At 40.5% G+C, this 20,386-nt stretch overlaps 1 protein-coding gene across 11 annotated transcripts in view; it reads left to right on the top strand.

Moving 5' to 3' along the window:
- The window catches only part of Pcbp3 (poly(rC) binding protein 3), a 215,199-nt gene that overhangs the window by 51,704 nt on the left and 143,109 nt on the right, over positions 1–20,386 (top strand). The window contains exon 2 of one of the 11 annotated variants that reach the window (XM_033768014.1): positions 4,096–4,175. The exons of the other annotated variants lie outside the window; for them this stretch is intronic. The gene's annotated coding sequence lies outside the window, so the exon portion shown is untranslated. The remainder of the gene's footprint in view (positions 1–4,095; positions 4,176–20,386) is intronic. 11 annotated transcript variants of the gene reach the window in all.

Here is a 20,386-nt window from a genome sequence, read left to right as displayed (position 1 = left end):
CTAAACTTGCTGGAAGATAAGTTAGGCAGAACTCTTGAAGACACTGGCATAGGAAAAGACTTCATGAACAAATCCTCAGTAGCACAGGGACTAGCAGAAAGAATCAAAATGTGGGACCTCATCTTATTAAAAAGCTTCTGCACTGCAAAAGAAACCATCAACAGAACTAAGAGACAACCTACAATGTGGGAAAAAATTTTTACCAGCTGCTCCTCAGACAAAGGACTATTTATCTAGAACATATAAAGACCTCAAAACAATCAGCCCCTAAATATAAAGACCCAGTTCAAAAATGGGCATCTGAAATGAAAAGACATTTCTCAGACAAAGAAGTAAAAGCAGCAAGTAAATATATGAAACAATGTTTTATATCACTGGTCATTCGAGAGATGCAGATGAAAGCAACACTGAGATTTCACCTCACCCCACAAAGAATGGCTGCTATCAAGAAATCACACAATAACAAATGTTGCCTGGGTTGTGGGGAGTAAGGAACCCTTCTTCATTGTTGGTGGGAGTGCAGACTGGTACAACCACTATGGAAAACAATATGGAGATACCTCAAAGTGCTGGGACTAGAGGTTCTATTTGACCCAGCCATCCCTCTGCTGGTTATTTTTCCAAAAGAGCTAAAAGAATCATATCACAGGGATGTATGCACACTCGTGTTTATAGCAGCACAGTTTGTAATAGCTAAAACTTGGAAACAGCCCATTTGCCCATCAGTTGGAAACTGGATAAAGAAGATGTGGTTTTTCTATAAAATGGAATATTACTCAGCCATAAAGAATGAGAAATTAGATTCATTCATAGGAAAATGGACACATATTGAGGATATACTCCTAAGTGAAAGAAATAAGTCACACACATGTAAATACCGAATAGTTTCTCTGGTGTGAGTAGACTGTAATAGTACATAAGATTGTAATGAGATGTATCACTGCTTATGCACAGCTTCAACTTCGCCCTTCAGCTGTTTTTCAAGTAGTTTGTACTCCCACCAGTAAAATACAGGATGTAACCTTGTGTAATAACCTTTTTCTACAATCACTTTTCTTCACAGTTGCTCTTCAAAAAGTTTACCAAGTTTAGGACAGCAGTATTCCCCCTCTCCAAATACATTTTGTCCCACAACATGGAGTTATATTGCAGCATTATAGTTTTTAAAAAGGGATGCACATAAATTTACTGTAACATTTCCACAAGAAATCATGGAAGGAGTGTGCATTGTTGTACACTATTTGGAACAGCAACCAGATTTTGCTGTGTATGTGTACGTTTGTGAGAGGGGCTGAAAGGATGGATCCCCCTTCTATTCCCACGTGTTTCAAAGTGTTATCATGCTTAGCTGTCTTTTTGTTCTACTGGTGCCTTACTGTGCTCTAACTTTACCTTAACTTACAGTGTAAATCACAATCTTCAAAAAGTTGTATAAAGTCCGTGATGAAAGTAATATAGAATTGAGAACGTGTCCTCCAAAGCAGACTCCCTTGCATACTTCTTTCCAGCCAGCACCCTGAGGAGTCTTTTCATGTGCAAACTTAGTTTTTGCTTTTGAATATTTTTATCAGCTCATTTTCACTGCTCAGTTGATATATTTTTCTCCCTGTGAAAGTCATTTATCTCTGGCTGGGATTGAATACATCCTAACCTTTCTTTTAAAGGACCAATCCTAGTCCACAGACTGGAAGAAGTGAAGAGTCCCGCTGCCTAGGCCCCCCAGTTGCAGGGTGGTGCTAGACTGTTATATTTGAGGCAGCCTGCGGTTGTGTAGTTCTATTTTTGGTTTTAATTTGCATGTCTTTAATTCCTAATGGGGCTGAGCACCTTTTTTTGTGTGTGTGCTTATTTGCCATTTGGATATCCTCTTGTGAAGGGCTTTGAAAAAACACTGAGAAGTGTTAATCTGTTTTCTATTTATGTCTGTGGCATCTATAAAGGAGAGCAAGAGGCTAGCTTAAGATGTTTCCACTGCAGTTTCCATGTTAGGAAAAAAGTGTAGCAAAGTATACAAAATTTGTAGAGAAAAGCATTTTTTCAAACACATAAGACTTTTGGGAAAGTGATTTTCATGAGATTTGTTGAAGATAGGACGAGACCCTAAAGGAGGACTAGAGGAGGAGGCGGTCACAAGAAGATAGGCACTGAGCTGAAAGCAGTGCACAGGGTATCTGGAGGTCAGGGTCCAGGACCAGACTCCATACTGCTAAGCCTCACAAGGCAGCCATACCAGAGGAAGAATGGCAGAGGTCAGGGCGCAGAGGGGACCAGTTAGCCAGTGACAGGGGCCTGAGGATGTCATTTAGAGATTACCCATAGGAGAACCCAACAAAGACTCAGACTAATTAAAAAATTGTGCAGTTTTAAAACATTAAGTGATAGGGTAACATCTTTTGTTTCTTGACTTGTCAAAGATTAAAATGTCTGAAAGTGACTAGTGCTAGCCAAGGTATGAGGAGCGGCCTCAGCAACTTTGATGGGGGTGCAATTTGCAAACTTGTAAAGAGAAGCTTCTGGGTGACACCTCTGGAATTAAAAATGCAGAGAACTTCACTTCTTGTGCCAATGTGGCTCTGAATGTGCTGATTCAAAGAAATCTAAGATGCACTGGTTGTAAAGGGTAATATACCAGGTGTAGGATGAGCCAAACACTTCCCTCCCACATGCTAGAAAATTTCTTCATAGACTCTCAGGGAATGCTGAAAGTGCCAGTGAGCTCTGCAGTAGTAGAGAGCCTTTTTTCCATTATCTGTTTACTTTTACTCTTTAGATATCTATCATTTTGAAGATTTATGAAATCACCTAAGTAGTAAAGAGTTTTAATAGTTGTTAATAAAAGAACTTATGTGTATTGCTGCCTTCATTACCTCTAATAGTGTGTTAATGTTACTTAATAATTGAGAGATCTGAAACGTGAAGTGAAGTAATTCACCCAACTGGGGAGTCCAGGCAGAGCAGAGAATCTTCTGGCATCAATACTGCTCCTATACCAGATGAACAGAATAATAGTCATTAAGATGCTGTTAATAGCACCACACCCTAAATTTGTCCTCACTTTCTGAAGGAATTATTAGAAGCTATCTCCCATATCCCTTCACAAGAGTCTGTGGTCTCAAGAGGCACACACTTGCTGGGGTAAAAATGATCTGTACTAGGGTTCTAGGAGACCCACTGACACCCTCCCAGCAAAGTTTACCTCTGTGTGCTTTTCCTCTCCAAGCCTGGTCCTCTTTCATCATAATCACGACAGTAATGTGTGCTTCTTAATGTGTAATATAATAAACATGGGAAGTCCTTGGAAGGAATTAAGTGCTTTAAAATTGTTAATTTCTCATCTTTTAAAGATTGTACTTGGTTCTGCAATCTAGTGTCTGTCTCCAGAATGTAATTCATTAGGTCTGATTGAGAGAATAACTATTTCTTTTGAATTTTTAGAAGCATTTCCTGCTGTCTAAATCTTGCCAGGAGTCCCCAGAGAACAAGGCATCCCCATCGGCTGGCCACTGGCCACATGTTACTATTCACACAGCAGTGGTGGCTTTCCAGGTGGGGGCAAATGGCTGTCCATGAAGTGTGGCTTTTCTCCTCAGTCATGTTGCAGTAACAGACACTGGGCTATGGCTACGGTCCACAGCACACCCAGCCACCTGTGACTAGCTTCACAGATGTGTTGCTGGACTTGAGAGACCAGGGGTGCAGACTGTTCTGACAGTGGAGATCACAAGCCTGGCCAAACAGAGCGGATTCTGAGGTGCAGTGCAAGTAATGCTTGCAGCAAATAAAGGACCAGGTCAAGGACATGAAGAGGAGGAAATACCCACAGGGTGGTAGTGGGGGACAAGCATCAGGAGTGGACATCAGGAGGTCACATTAGTGTGCACAGCTTCTCTTCTAGGGTACACACTGACCTATATACAGTGTCTGACAGTTGTTGATAGATGTGGTACCAAACTTCAAGTAACAAGGTTTCCTGTGAACCCTCAAACTGAGACTAGTGAATTGAAAAGGGTCCAGTGGGATGTACTCTGTGTGCCTCGGTGTTGGCCTTGTCAGGTTCATTGGGTAACATGATGCTTTTCCCTTGCTTTTTGGTAGATGGACAGTGTCTCACCCTCGGGGAGCAGGTGGGCTGGCAGGACAGGCGTCCCCAGGCCGGGAGAAGGAGGCGCTCCCAGGTACTCTCGTCTACCCCTGCTGGTGACCTGCCTGCCCAGCCCTGTCCTGTTCCAGATTATGGCCACCTGTGACCCTGCCTGTCTTGACCTGCTTTGACCACCTGTGCCCACCTGTTCCTGCCTGTGCCTGACCTCGGCCCGGATCTCAACCCTTCCTTTTCCCACCTGATTTGGGGCCTATCCTGACTTCTGATTGCTGCATTTGCTTGATCATTTCTTTTGAGGTTCTTAACACTGAATTGCACCCGACTCCTCTTAATCTTCTCCTGCTGTGCCCATGGCAGGGGCCCTCTCAAAGAAGCAATGTCAAGGGCCTCTCAGATGTGGTTGCTTCTCATCTGTTTATTTCTGTTAACAGGCTATTTGTAGTGAAATGAGAAAAATATTTTATTCTGTTAATAGTATCCAGAGTCTTTGGTGACTGTTACTTCTCATCTACACAGAATGTTAATAACTCTACTTGCCTTGTGACAATTTTCATCAGGTTAGAGACAGAGTGGAGGTAATGAGATGTTTCAGAGTTAAAATTGATTTGAAGATAATTCTAAATGAGGCTGGAAGAATTGAATTGCTACCCAGGGCCAGCAGGAAGTGTCAGGCTCTGGTGTGGGGTTGGGACAAATCTGTCCGTGAGCACCCCAGCGGGTCTGTCCATAGAGGTGGTGCCCAGACCTGAGAAGACCAGATAGTCTTATGCAGAGCAGATCAAAGAACAGGGAGCACCAGGAAGGGGTCAGGGATGAGTGGATGTGTTTTCAGGGAGTATGCACACTTGTGAATGTGTTGCACATGTGCGAGTTGTGTGCACACACATGCATGTGTGTGCCAATACATGTGTGCATGTGTATAAGTGAGTCTCGCATGAATTTGCACATGTGTGGATACATGCACGTGCATGCCTGTCACATGTATGTGTGTAGGTAGGCATGCACATGTGGCTGTGTCTATGCATGTGTGTTCCTGAATGTGCATATGGGTGTGCAGGTGCACTTTTATGTTTGTGTATGTATGTTTGTGCATGTGTAGTAGTTTGTGTGCAAACATGTGGAGCTGCTCACATGCATTTGAGCTCCTCAGGGTTGGCTCCCTTGACAAGGTACTCTCAATGGCTCATGTTTTCCTCTGGTTATGAGCAACTGCATGGTCAGGTGTGAAATTGGCAGTGACATTTTCACAGGGTTGTGGCTTTTGTCAGCAAGGACAAGGAGGCAATGAGGGAATGGGAGCCAGCAGTGATCTGGGCAGAGGGATAGGAGAAGCTGAGGGAGACAGAGGGATAGTGGAAAGCAGATGGCCATACCCTGCTTCATTTTCAGTTGGTAATATTACAGGTTAATCAGTGTCAAAGTAGGGTAAAACCAATAATTTCTTTTAAAAAAAAAACTACCGTTTCAAGTTAGAGAATAATACTTGGTTTCCATGGTAACTGCCAACCATTTAACTGCACAGCAAGTGTTATTTAGTGGCACAGGGTAATTACAAACAACAGAGAAATTGTGGGGTAGTCTTCAGTAAATACAGAGCAACTACGCAGTTAGGTCCTGCTCTTGAAAGTGATGCATAGTTCCTCTCCAGGCCAGAACTGCACACAGGAGCTGGGCCCATGCCTAGGTACTAGTTTCCACGCAACACCTGCTCCTGACCCACAGCCTTGTGCCTGTCACATAGCTATGCGTCTTGCTCCCTCTCTGTTCTTGGATCTCAGGTGATCTGGCCTCTGTGGAGCCTTCTCAGGGCTGGGCTGGGAGACAGGCACAACAGCCCTGCACAGGGCTCCAGGCACATGTATCAACCTAGACTTCATATAGGGTGTTCCTAACCTAAAATACAGCACATGTTGGTCTGGAATTATAACAGTGTGGTTACTGAGAATAGTCATCTGCTCTCACTGTGTGCCAGGACCCCCAGAAAAGACAGGATTAAGGTATAGCTACAACAGAAATTCATGATAACTGTAGTCAGAGGACCAGATATTTTGACTAATTATTAAGAGTCAGAAACAAATAATGTTTGTGGAATCAAAATAGCACAGAAGATATACAAGGAGGGCTGATATGCATAAGAACAAGAACCAAGTGCAGGCGTGGTAGTGGTGTGCACTGTAATCCTAGCAATCACAAGTTTGAGCCCAGCCTGGACAACTTAGTGACTTAGCGAGACCCTGTCTCACACTAAAAAAAAAAAGAATGAGAATGTAGCTATTACAAGGGCTCTGGGCTCTGGTTTTAATACCCAGTACCAGAGAGGAGGGTGGGGGACAAATAAGACCTAGGACAAAACCCAGGGTGAGTGGACTCGAGGAATGGGAGAGAATGTGGGCAGCCACTTGAGCTCTGGGGGGCTTTGCACAAAGCTTCAGAGACGTGTGCATCTCTCATGGGGAAAGTCGAATATAGGCTTTGAGCCAGGGTGTCAGGAATTAATTGTGTCCAGACAGCTGCAATCCACAGAGAGACAGGGAGCCACTTCCAGAAGACACGTGCAGTGTGAAGATTCTCTGTCTCTCCTCCCTGGAGACCAAGTTAGACTAGAGGCAGACTAAGGCAGACAAGCAGGATCCAGAACAAGCCAGCCAGGCCTTTCCAAAGCACAACTGTGGACATAGCTGTGAACTATCACACATTTGAGGAAAACCAACAGCAGAGCAAAGACACACCAAGCCCAAGAAGGATACTCAAGGAGCAGAGTTAAAGGCATAAAATAAAACTCCAGTACGAGAAGACATTGATTTCATCCTCAAAAGCAATAGCGAAAGGCTTTGGAAAGTAAAGCTAGTAAATGGAATAAGCAGGAAGGCTTGAGAGTGGCCAAAAAAAAAGAAGTTATTATGGTTTGTGTTTAGATGTCCCCCAATGCCTCATGCAGATGAGGTGGGGACTTTCTTTTTCAGAGGTGGATGAATCTGGAATGTGCGATCCTGGGGTTAAAGGCATGTGATTACTGAACCATTACATGTGAGTGAATAGTTTGGCACCCCCCTACTCCCGGTAGTCTGAGTAAGATAAAATAGGGGCAGAAAGACGTGGTTAAATTCTCTTGTTAACTTTTCTGCCTTGTGTGCACCATGTTGTTTCTCCTCTGCGATGTATGTTTGCAATCCCAGCCTCAGAGCCAGCCGATTATGGACTGGAACCTCTATGAACTATAAGCCAAATAAACTCCTTCCCTGTAATATTGGGTGCTGGTATTTTGTCTCAGCAATGAGAGAAAGTATAACACATACGGAATCAGTGATTAAATGGAGAAGCCAAGGACTATCTCAGATTATAGACCTATAGAACGTAGACCTCTTCCAGTTCACAGATCTACAGGACCCGAGAGCACTCCCAGAACACATACTTATAAGGACCAAGGCTTTTCTGGAATGCAGAGGTAAAGGACCATGGACTGTGAAGACCTAGAAGAGTGATACACGGAGAAAGTGAGGGTAAAAGCTGATACTGAAAGTGATTTTGAGAAGCCTCATATTCTGCTGAGTAGGAATATGACCAAGAGAAAACAAAGAAGATGGAGGGGTAGTAAAAATGTTCTAAAGAACATTTCCCAAAACAGTATGCATCAGAGACCTGACCAATTTTGAGCAAACAAAGGAGCGAGCCCAACTGCAGCAATCACCAGGACAGAATTTCAGGGTGCTGCTGACAAGTAGGAAACCTAGAAGTGTCTAGCAGCAGCAGATGGGAAACTTAGTTACTTTTTCATGGTTGAGACAAAATGCCTGACCCATGAGTTAAAGGAGAAAGGATTTATTATAGTTCACAGTTTGTAGAGGTTTTAGTCCATGGCTTCAAGGCAGAGTGGCATGGCAGAGGAGAAGCTGCCCATGGTAAGGCAGGCAGAAAGCAGTGAATCTGCCTTCTATTTCTCCCGTTATATTCCATCTAGACTGCAACCCTATTGGTTGGTGCCATCCGCACCCAGGGTGGGGCTTCCCATTATCCACACCCAGAATTATGCCAAACCAATCAGGAAACTAATTTAGTTATCACACACCCTTAGTCCATATTCACACTATATATCCAGCTACCTCCAGAAAGCCTTGCCTATGCATGCATGAGGCTTTGTGGGAACATCTAAATACAAGCCATAACAGGAACCAAACTTGCTTTTCTTTTCTTTTCTTTTTTTTTTTGAGACAGGGTCTCACTATGTAGTTGAGACTGACCTGGAACTCACTATGTAGCCCAGGCTGGTCTCAAACTCACAGCGATTCTCCTGCCTCAGCCTCCTGAGTGGTGGGATTACAGGCATGCGCCACCACGCCTGGCTAAACTTGCTTTTCTACAAAGGCCTGGCCATCAGCTGGCACCAAACTTGATGACCAAGTTTATTCTAGATTTGATCAAAATTGTATTTTCAGAGTACCTGGGGAAAAGTGATTCCAAAGCTGGAATTTTGAACATAGCCAGATTAAAATTCAAGTCTGAAGGGCGAAAAAAAATGCCTTCATCAAATAGTGAAGGACTCAGAAGTCCCTGGCCTCATCCTTGACACTGACAAAATGGGAAAAAAAGAAAGACAGTCATCTATAAAATAGGACTATTTTTTTATTCCAAAAGTAACGGTGAAGAAAGCATCCAGTACAGCATGAACTCATCTAAATAATTGTTGATGCATATTAGTGTGCAAACTAAAACAGTATTAGAAATAAGACTCTCATATATGCATTTAGATAGTGATGTAAAAGAGAAAAATCGAGGTTTCCTAAACTTTAGGTTTTCTCTGAGGGGTGTGCCTATAGTATGGAAATGTGCATTTAATGTATTAACAATTCACAGGGAACCAACAGAGAAATAGGAACAGTTTGCATCAGTTTACACCTTGTGGAGAAAAACTCTGGCATAAAGAAAACGTGAGCAGTTCACCAAAAGGTAGTTAGGAAGGGGAAGAATTAGAAATTATAGGACATATAGAAGGCAAGACGTTAGGTAGGCACTAGTTTTATAATGTGGGTTGGATTTCTATACTAAAAGACAGCTCAGCTTGTCTTAGAAATGAGGTGAAACAGAAAATTTGTGGGAAGGACACTAGGCAAATGGTAACCAATGGAAAGCAGGTCTGGCAATGTTATTTTCAAGAAAAAGATGAAAGGCATAAAGTGGGACAAAAATACTTCATTTATGTGTTAAATTATAATTCTCTAGGAAGAGCTGATCATTATGAACTTCCGTGTATGTAATTACATAGCTATGAAATTTATGTGGGAAGAAATTGTAAGGATAGGAAGTGGACAACCAAGTACCACAGTGGGGACTCCGATTGACAAGTCAAGATGACAGAAACTTCATGTGGTTACTGGAGGTTTGGATAGCATTCCGAACAATCTGACCTCAGCGGGGAGTACTGCACTCCCCCTCCCATTGATGTGCTGTGCTTGCCATGTTGACTCTTCCTTGCTTGTACTCTATATGTATCACTTCTTGAATTCTCATTGCTTTGTTTTTCTTCTGAATTTTAAAAGTGTTCCTTTTTTGGTCTAATTTCTCCTTGCTTTTGAAACATTTTTCTTTATTCTAAACTTTCTTGAGTTCTATGACCTCATTTTTGAGTTATTTTAATTTTAATTTTGATTTTTTAATCTCTTACACTATTACCTAATGTCTTTTAACCAATTTAAAAATCCAGATTTTTATATTTTTGTTAACATGTTTTTATGGTATGATTCTTGTCAATAGGGATGTTATTTTGTTGTGTATTTTGTCTTTAAAAACACTTTAAATGGGATTTAAGTTCACATGAAATTCTCTTTCTGGCTGCGCAGAAAAGAGGTGTGATTTGTAACAGCATTTCCAGCTCTATGGCTCTAGCTGGCCCTCTTCTGTTACCCTTAGGAATGGTTGAATTCTCAGGGCTCAGCCAGTGATTTTGGAAGGCATCTGGTGGTAGGGCTTGGGGAATGGGTGGTCAGGACGTAGGTAACGGTAGTGAGTCAGTATTAATGTTCTGAGCTTAATAACTGCTGTGGCTCTGAGGGTATTGTTGTTTTCAGGAAGCACACTTCAGTATTTGGGGTAAAGGAGCAAGACTGACACCCACTCAGGTGGTCTGGGCCTGTGGAGAACGTGAATGAGTATGAGTGGATGCGTTCACAGAGTGGTCCAGATGGGAGCAACCGGAGAACCTGGGTCACAGACACAGAGGTGTTCTTTGTGATACCTGTACACATTTCTCAGATTTGGAATTATATCTAATAACAAGTTATCAAATAAATACCACCCCTCCTCAGGGCAGAGCTCCCATCAGAGACCCTGGGAGGGTGTGGTGCTGTCACTGTGCCTGGTGGCCAACCCAAGTGGCCAAGGCTTTTCTCAAAGGAGTTTAATTATATACAATAATACCTCAGTGTTTTCCCACTACAGCACCTTCAGGGTGCAAACCATGACCCCACAGAGGACCACAGAACCAATTAATTGGGTTATCTGTGACAATGGAGGAAGTGAACAGTAAGTGACAGTGAGAGGGTGCTGCATTGGAAAACTCTCCCTGTCCTGCTGTCCCCTACCAGCCCTACTGCCTGCACCACCACCAGAGGAGCAGTGACAAGCACAAGGTCACCCTGGCAGAGATGCATGTTACCTTAGCCTTAGGATCCTGTGCTCAGCTGCATATCCTCTGCTCATCAGGTTGTTTGTTACATACCAAGGCATTATGAGGAATAGGATATAGGAGCCAGCCTGCAGGCTCTGGGCCTCATGGACCACTTCCTAGTTCCATGACCTTGAACTGGGTCTTCTGTAAAGTGCATATGGCATCTTTTATAGACAGACTGTGGGCGAATGGGATGGCCCTTTCTGAGCACCGAGCTCAGTACCTCTAGTCTGGCTGGCATGGACACAGGTACATCTTGAGTTGCATGTTTGACCATGTCCTTGCAGTGTCCTGCCCAACACACTTCTACCCCACCCAAAACAGCCAGCCTTTGCTGTCTCCTGCCCTGAGCTTTGTATCCTGCCATAGTCACCTGCTCTTTGTTCCATACATACCTGAGTCCTTGCTGAGCCTGGATGAGATGACCATAGCCAGGAAGGGAGGGAATTCTTGGCCTGGATCTTACTACTGCTGCATGTGTTGCTGGAGAGAACCAGACCCTGTGTGGACTGGCAGACTGTAACGGCCAGCCTTATGAGGACCCTGTCATGTACTGAGAATGGCTAAGTTTGGTGTATTCATATTTAATATTTCAAATATTTTCTCTTGAATCCTGTGAACTCTTTGTAACTACAAGGGGTGATCAAAATATATGGTGAATGTTAAATTTTAAAAATTCATTGTAGTACAAGTCACACTGTCATTAATCACTATTAAAACACCCCCCTCGCTCTGAACACATCCCATTGTTCCTACGACTTTCTGAAGCAGTTCTGGAAGTCTTATTTTGTGTCTTTACAAGGTGTAATTAAAAACATGCTGAATGCTGCTGCTGAGTGCCATCCAGTGGAAAGGCTTGTGAAAACAGGATGCTGTGTGCTCATCCACCTGTTCACAAGATCTGTCACTGTGTAACTTCTAGTTCTTCCTCAAAGTCATAATGACCATAAAAGGTAAACATGAGGGACACAATGCCAATTTTGTCATAAAGGTACAGAAACATGGGTGTATAATACTCATGTTTATTATTTAGAATATTTTTATTGTTAGATTATTAATTTTAATTATATGAGTTTTATCATTTTACCATTTGGATATAATATGATGGATACTTAACAGGAAAAAATTTTAAAATGCAGGATTGAATTTTTAATATTTACTGAATTCATAAAAAAGCATCAAAATTTTCAATACCAATTGTGTTTTGGTATACAAAGTCTAAAAAATAACAGAAATAAATTCCTATATGAACTATAATGAAAATAGCAATAGCACTCTACAAAAAAATCTTTACTTCAATTATCACACCTGACAACCAGCACATTCATACACACATATTGCATACATTGACAGCACATGTGTTTTGCTTTCCTGGCTTTTTTTTTTTTTTTTTTTGGTAGTGGTGATCGAACTTGGAACCCTTGCACTTGCAGGGCAGGTGGCAAAACCACTGAGCTAAATCCCCAGCCCTTTCCTGGCCTTTTTTAGGAAATACTTCACATCTTACTGGTCTTGCTGTTTGATCAGGATGTTCTTATCATATTATATAATATATAGTTCAAGCAACATTAAAATACCCAAATAAAGTATTAAATTCTTAATATGTATTGTGCATTTAGAATAAATATCAACATTTTCCCATCAGCTGTGTACTTGCTAAAACCTAAAAGATAACACCAGAAATAAATTCCTATATGAACTATAATGAAAATACTAATAGAACTCCACAACAAAAATAATCTTTGCTTCAATTGCGACAAAAGGCAGTCTTCACACATGACAGCTGCACGTACATGTCTCACTTACACTGACAGCATATATGCTTAACTTTCCTTTCCTCTGTAGCAGGCTATTTCCACCTCTTCCTGTTTTTTTTTTTTTTTTCAGGAGCTTCCTACTATATTGAACAATGTACTTAGCAGGAAAATAAGATATCAATAAAATAAAATATCAAAAAAACACATTTTCTTTATCCAGTCTCCATAAAAAATGAGAAACTAGAGTCATTCATAGGAAAATGGATGCATATTGAGGTCATACTCTTAAATGAAATAAATAAGTCACACGTGTAAATACCAAATAGTTTCTCTGGTGTGAAAAAATATAATTATAAATAAGATCCTAATGGTATAATTGACAATGTGAAATAGGAAGAAAAAGGCTAAAGGTGTAGAGGAAGTGGGAAGGATAGGAGAAAGGAAAGAAGGGAAAAGGTAAAAATATGAGAAAGTGAAAAAATGGAAATAAAGTTTTTGTGAATAGAGAGGGGAGGAGGGGGTGAAGGGAGGGCAGGAAGGGCAAGATGTGGGGAAAAATGAGAACCAAGATCTGTGATGTAAAGGTGCAAGTTCCGAATGATGAATGTAACTGTACTGTATACCTAAAATGTACCAATAAACTCAATGAGGAAAAAAAATATTAATGAGTGCTTAGTGTGGACATCAACATTTTCACATCAGCTGTTTACTTGCTTACAAAACATATAAAAACCTATGTGAGCTACACTGTAAATACAAGCAAAAATCTACCACAGAAATAATTTTTGCTTCCACTATCACACCCACGGCAGTCTTCACACATGAAAACTGCATGCTCCATATACAAGTATTGCTTATACTGATAGCACATATGTTTTGTATTCCTATCTTTATAGGGCACATATGACATCTTTTTGGTTTTCCTGTTGTCTCAATAAGTCTTTGGGATGGTGCACTTACCTATTAATCTGTCAGCTCACTAGTATACTCCACACTTTTTGTGTGTGTGTGTAGTTCCCTTGGCAGAAACATTTTGTTTTTCCTCTGCTGTAAGTGATCTCTTATGAGTTCCAGTCCCAATCCTCTAAGACAATTTCTCTGTGGTATTTTTCACTTGTTATTTTCTTTGTAAACTATCAAACTATTTATGCTACACATTTAGGATCAAGTAAAACACAACCATTGGTGGCCAATGCTTTGTGTTTCAAGTGACATCATGGCTGCTACATAGCTCATCAATAATATCTACTCCACCTTTGGTTTTGTTGTGGAAAGTTTCCATGTTGGGCTTTTATTTTGTCAAAGTTTCCCAATAATTATTTCCATCATGGTGCATTGTTAGCATCAGCAGTGCCAGTTTGTTTTTCTTTGCCATTTATGAGGCCAATGTAAATCTTCCTGAAATCCAAACACTGTACTGTACCATGCTCTGTTTAGAAATTGCAGCATTTTGGAATTCCTGCACACAGTTCCTGTGTTCTGTTAGCAAATGTAACATCAACTGGAAGCTGATAGACCAATTGTCAAAAGTCACATTCTGATTAGTTTGGGAGATGGGAGTGACAAGTCTGTTCACAGCATCATTTCGTTTATCGCTATATGAATATAAACCTGGGGGCTGAGTTCCAGGGTAAATTTATAAACTGAAAGCATAATAAGTCTTCATGTCTACAAGGGCATAAATTTTTATGTCATACTCTGACTCATCACTTTTCCATAAGTTTTACATTCTTGCCATTACCATGAGAAATCCCTGCTAAGTACAGCAGACTTATGAATGCTTTCAGTTCAACTAGTGAGATGTTATAATAAATACATTTTTAAATATGGCTATCAGTACCTACAGAACACTTTTCTTATATTTCAGCCTTTGCGTATTTCACATCTTGTATCATTTTGTCTGTTACAATTTCCAGCATTGAATGGCAGTGGTGATATTCTGTCCATAGGTTTCACCCCTGCCAAGATCCTCACTGTATTTTCAGACCTAATATTCCATTTGGTTGTGTTACCATTTTGCAACATTTTGACTAGTCAAATATGCACCCATATTGCTGTTTTGTTCATCTGAATCAAGGAGGTCTGCATTCCTTATGTCTGTATCAGTTGATTCTTGCTCCATTTCACTGTCATAAGAACTTTGGTTTACATGGCCAATGTCAAAAGTCATTTTTACCTTGATCATTCATGCAAGAGTAATCTGATGATTCACTTTTGACTTCCTCTAAAACTTGCAAATCTGATTTTTAATGTTCCATTGTACTGAATTGGGCTACTTCTATCAGGAAAATCAAAAGAAAACTTTTTCAAAAACACATCCTAAATGCACAGAAATGAGCATTTCATGGGTAAAACTCACCTATTGCTGCTTTGGAGCTCCTGTATGTGCCTTGCAATTCATCTGCCAAGTGGATGAATGTACAGATGGTTTGCTTTCCTCAGATGCAGCTACTGTGAATCACACCCACATTCCATTATGATAAAATACATGTTTTCGTAACAGAAGAGTAGTGTGGGTTTATTTTACCTCCTGTGATGCTCAGGTAAACATATACAAAAACCTGTTTGATGGAGAATTATGTGGGTAAAAATCCCAATTTGACACTTTAGCCTACATGCACATACTTTGCTGTTCATTGTATCAAGTGGGTAAACACAAAGATTGCTTTCCATATCCCCCAGGTGCAGCTACTGACACACACTGCTGAGTACTGTTATGCTAAAGTATAAAGTTATGGTTGAAAAGTATAGGATGGATTGTTGTAGCCGAATATTGTGCCTGTAATTACTTTCATTGGTTCAAGACATACAGCCATTCATGGCCGTGCAATGAAATGTGTGAGGACTTCCAGAGCTGCTTGAGAAAGTGGCACGGCAGCTAAGTGTGTTTAGACAAGGGAGAATACTTTGAGGGAGATGAGTGGCAAGGTATCTTTTACTGTAATATTTAAAAAATTTAAACATTGCTTTTCAATCACATCCCATAAAGTTCTTTAACAAAGAACTGTTCTCATTGGACAGTCATAATTTGAAATTTATTGTGCTGTCAAAGTTTATATTCTGATTCTTTAACTTAATTGAAATACCAAAAGTTCCTTGCAGAGCCCCCAGGAACATATGGACTCTAAATGTTTTCCCTCACTCAGCAAGCCCCCCCACCCCGATGCCTGCCTCTAGGGCAGTGACTGTGGGAGGGTCTTCATGCATTTCTCAGTCATGTTGCTGGCTAGGGTAGCCAAATAGACATACTGGCTTTGTTGCCTATCAGAGCATCTTGGCTAATAACTGTTGCTTTTATTGTTCCTTTCCCACTAGAACAGGAGAATACTTTTCTCCAGACTCCTATGGTTGGCTGGCTTTGTCCTCTTGGGTTCAGGGAGGTAGGCTGCCTTCACTCATGCCCTTTCCCAAGAAGTTGCCTATAAACATGATCACAGAGGATAGAATATGTGGGTTTGAGTGGCCACAGTTGCCCTATTCCTGGGCACCTGCCCAGTAAGCCATCACACCATCGGTTGTTCTTTTCAGTATGGTGGTGGCAACAGGAGAAACCCGGGAAACTTGAAGAAAGGCAGTTTCAGGATGCCCTGAGTTCTCTAGGATGGGGAGGGTGATGAACCATCACTTGTCTCCTGTGTGGCTTTGCTGCAGGAGCTGTAGTCTCCACGGTGATACTCATGTCAGTGTGGTGTTTACCCACCCCCATACCTATGTGTACCATTGGTCACCTTCATGCTGCCTGGAGGCTGCTGGCAAGCTCTGCCTCAGGATGGCCTGGGGTCACTGCAGGAAGTATATTGACAGTTTGCCTTCCTGTGACTATCATGATTATGCTGTGTGGCCTGTGATCTTGGGACAGGGGTGTGGGTGGATGACCATACCATTAACTTATGCTGGTTTGTGTTGCTCCTCTTTCTCATCAACACAGCACCTTTGGCCTCTTGAATGAGCAGAGACCAGGATGTATGCTGCTCCCTATCACCCTTTTCTGCAGGGTTGACGTTGTTGGTATCGTGGCTCTTCATTCAGTGTGTGTATGTTGGATTCCTCCTGTGTATTAGGACTTTTGCTGTGGGAACATGATGTGTTAACAACATATAATGTGATGTAAAAGGTGACTGGAGCCTACCAGGCTTAGTCAAGTGTCCATCCCAAGGGGGCCACCGGCCTGTGAGCAGGAGTAGGCTGAAGGGCATGGGCATCACTGTTCAGTAGAGGTGCTGTGGGTCACCACTGGCTGGGCTGCACCACCTCAGCTGGCACTTGCTCAGCATTGCTGTTTGTTTGTTTTTTGAGACAGAGTCTTAGTAATCCAGGCTGGCCTTGAATTCCTGATCTCTCTGCCTCAGCCTATCAAGTGCTGGGATCATGGGTAGGTACCACCAGGCCTAGCTTATTGTTCAAGGCTGACACTGGGAGGGGGAAAGGCAGCACTGGGCTCACATGAGAACTTCCCTCCCTTGCAAATGAGGGTGGCTTTTAATTTAAAAATCAGTAGTGTAATTGTATCCTAATGCTATATGATGTATTACATCTCATACTGACTTATCCCTCCTAGTCCTCAAAAGGGTTAGTTTTTTTGGGGAGGGGTACTGGAGGTTGAACTCAGGACCTTGCGCTTGAGAGTCAGGCAGAGCACCACTGGGCTAAATCCCCAGCCCAAAAGTTTTGAAGTGGTTTGCAATATGAGAATATTGAATAACACAGTTAACAAGCAGAGCCAAAAAAGTCAATGGAAACGACCAAGGGGGTCTTTTTATATTATTTTATTAGTACATGTATATAGTACATAATGTTTATATTCCTTTTGGGAAGTGGGTACATGTACATAACACATTCTCTTTGTTTTTTTATCCCCTGTGCCTTCCTTTCATCCTCCCTCTAGCTATCCTTTGATCCCTTTCCTTTTCTTGAGGGCTGTGTGTTTGCAGTATTTAATGTTTACATTCCTTCTATGGAGTTGGCACATGCGCATAACACATCCCAGTTCATTTTATTTTCATTCCTTGTCTCTTTGTCCTCTACCCTCTCCCTTAATCTCTTCCCCTTCCACACTGAGAACTATCTGTCTCCCCACTTCCTATTATCTGCCTTTTGTTTTGTTCTTTATTTTTACTCTGGGTTTCTCATATTAAGAGAAACAATGATATTTAAGCTTGTATGTTTGATTTGTTTTACTTAACATTATAGTCTCAAAGTGTACCCATTTTTCTACAAATGACTCAAATCTAATTTTCTTTACACCAGAGCCATAATTCATGATGAGTAAATACTACATTTTCTTTGTCCATTGATATGTTGATAGACATATAGATTCTGTGTATATATATATGTGTATATATATATGTATATATATATACATATGTATGTATGTATATATAGTGATATCTTTCCATTTTCTGATGTTCTTTCCAACTCCCTTTTTCAGAGTATTATAGTTATATTGTAGAGGTCTTTCACTTCCTTAGTTGGGTTAAATTCCTATTTAACTTTTCTTGTAAATGATATTTTTCTTGTGAATGATATTTCCCCCCTTATTTCTTTCTCAGTGGGTTCATTTTTATTGTACAGGAGCACTATTCATCATTGTGTGTTGATTTTATATCCTGCTACATTACTGAATTTGGTTATTAATTCTGAGTCATTTATGGATTTTTTTGAATCTTCCAAAATTTAGCTATTATGAATTGTGCTGCTATAAACACGGGTATGCATGTATCTCTGTAATGTTTTTAACTCCTTCAGGAAAATATAGAAGGGAAATAGCAGGGTCAAATGGAATTTCTAGTTTTAGTTTTTTGAGAAATTTCTCTACTGATTTCTGTAGTGGTGGAACTAGTTTACATTCCCACCACAATGTAGAAGGGCTTCTTTTTCTCTGCAGCATCTCCAATATTTGCTATTATTTGATTTCTTGATGTTGGCCATTCTTTCTGGGGCCCATTTTTCTTTCTTTCTTGTGGAACCACTGAGGTAAATCCCTGGCCTGGGGCCCATTTTTCAATTGGGTCTTTTATTTTGGGTGATCTAATTTTTTTGAGTTCTTTATATATTCTAGATATAAGTCCCATGTTGGAGGATTCACTGGAAAATTTTTTTCCTGTTCTGTAGTTTGTCTTTTCATTCTGTTGGTTGTTTCTTTTGCTCTGCAGAAGCTTTTAAATTTAATATGATCCCATTTGTTGATTCTCAGATCTATTTCCTGTGCAACTGGGGTTCTGTTCAGAAAGTCCTTGCCTATGCCTATCACTTCAGAGTTTTACCTAATTTTGTCTTCTAGCAGGTTAAATATTTCTGGTTTAACATTTAGTTCTTTTATTTTTTTATTTTAGTTTAGTACATGGTGAGAGATATGGATCTAGATTATTCAGTCTTCTTCATGTGGATAGCCAGTTTCCCAACACCATTTATAAAAGAGGTTGTCTTTCCTCCAGTGTGTGTTTTGGCCCCTTTGTCAAAGATCAAGTAGTTGAATCTACTTGGAGCCTCTGTTCTGTTCCATTGATCCTCATATCTGTTTTTGTACCAGTGTCATGCTGTTTTTATCACAGTGACTTTGTAATATAACTTCAAGTCCAGGATTGTGATGCCTTCCACTTTGCTCTTTTTACCCATGATGTCTTTTGGTATTGTTCTGAGTTTCTTCTGGTTCAGTATGAATTAGGGTTGATTTCTCCAGTTCTGTGAAGAGTACTGTTGGAATTTTGATTGATATGTTGCACTAAATCTGTATATCAGTTTTTGAAAGTATGGTCATTTTGACTAGATAGTATTGATTCTGCCTATCAAACAGTAGAGGCATCTTTCCATTTTCTGATGTTCTTTTCAACTTCCTTTTTCAGAGTATTATAGTTATATTGTAGAGGTCTTTCACTTCCTTAGTTGGGTTAAATTCCTATTTAACTTTTCTTATAAATGATATTTTTCTCATGAATGATATTTTCCACCTCATTTATTTCTCAGTGGGTTCATTTTTAGTGTACAGGAGCACTATTGATCATTGTGTGTTGATTTTATATCCTGCTACATTTCTGAATTTGGTTATCAATTCTGAGTCATTTATGGATTTTTTTAAATCATATGTAGATCATGTTATCTGCAAATAATGATAATTTGACTTTTTCCTTTCCTATACATATCCCTTTGATTTATTTTTCTTATCTAATTACTCTTGCTAATGTTTCAAGTACTATGTTGAACAAGAGTGGTGATAGGGAACATCCTTAGTCCTGAAAATAGAAGGGAAGCTTTCCGTTTTTTCCCATTTAATATGAGGTTGGCAGTAGGTTTTTCATAAATAGCTTTTATCAGATAAGGGCATTATATACCTATTTTCAGTGTTTTTGTCATAAAAAGGTGCTGGATTTTTGTTAAACACCTTTTCTGTGTCTAGGGATAATCATGTGATCTTTGTCCTTCTCTTTATGCAGTGTATTACATTACTGGTTTGTATATGTTGACCCATCCTTGCATGCCTCGGATAAAGCCTACTTGGTCATAATGTATAATTTTAAAAAAATATTTTGTTATTGGTACATTTTAGATATACAATACAGTTACATTCATCATTGGGATCTTGTACCTTTATGTGATGTTTTTGGTTCTTATTTTTTTCCCCATTCCCCTAGCCTCCCTTCCCCCCATGCACCCTTCCCTATTTACAAAGACTTTGTTTCCATTTTTCCCTTTTCTTATTTTTCTCTTTCCTTTTTACCTTTCCCCTACCCCTCCCATTTGCCCAACACCTTTAGACTATTTCTTCCCATTACAAAATATCAATTGTACATTTTGACTGTTACTTTTACTTTTAGTTTGTCACACCAGAGACACATGTATACTATTAATTTCACTTGAGAGTATGTCCTC

The sequence above is a fragment of the Fukomys damarensis genome, unplaced genomic scaffold (genome assembly GCF_012274545.1).
Source record: "Fukomys damarensis isolate Sample0158 unplaced genomic scaffold, DMR_v1.0_HiC HiC_scaffold_24, whole genome shotgun sequence".
NCBI classification, from domain to species: domain Eukaryota; kingdom Metazoa; phylum Chordata; class Mammalia; order Rodentia; family Bathyergidae; genus Fukomys; species Fukomys damarensis.
Note: the sequence above shows the minus strand (reverse complement) of the source record. Positions and strands in the feature narration are given on the sequence as shown.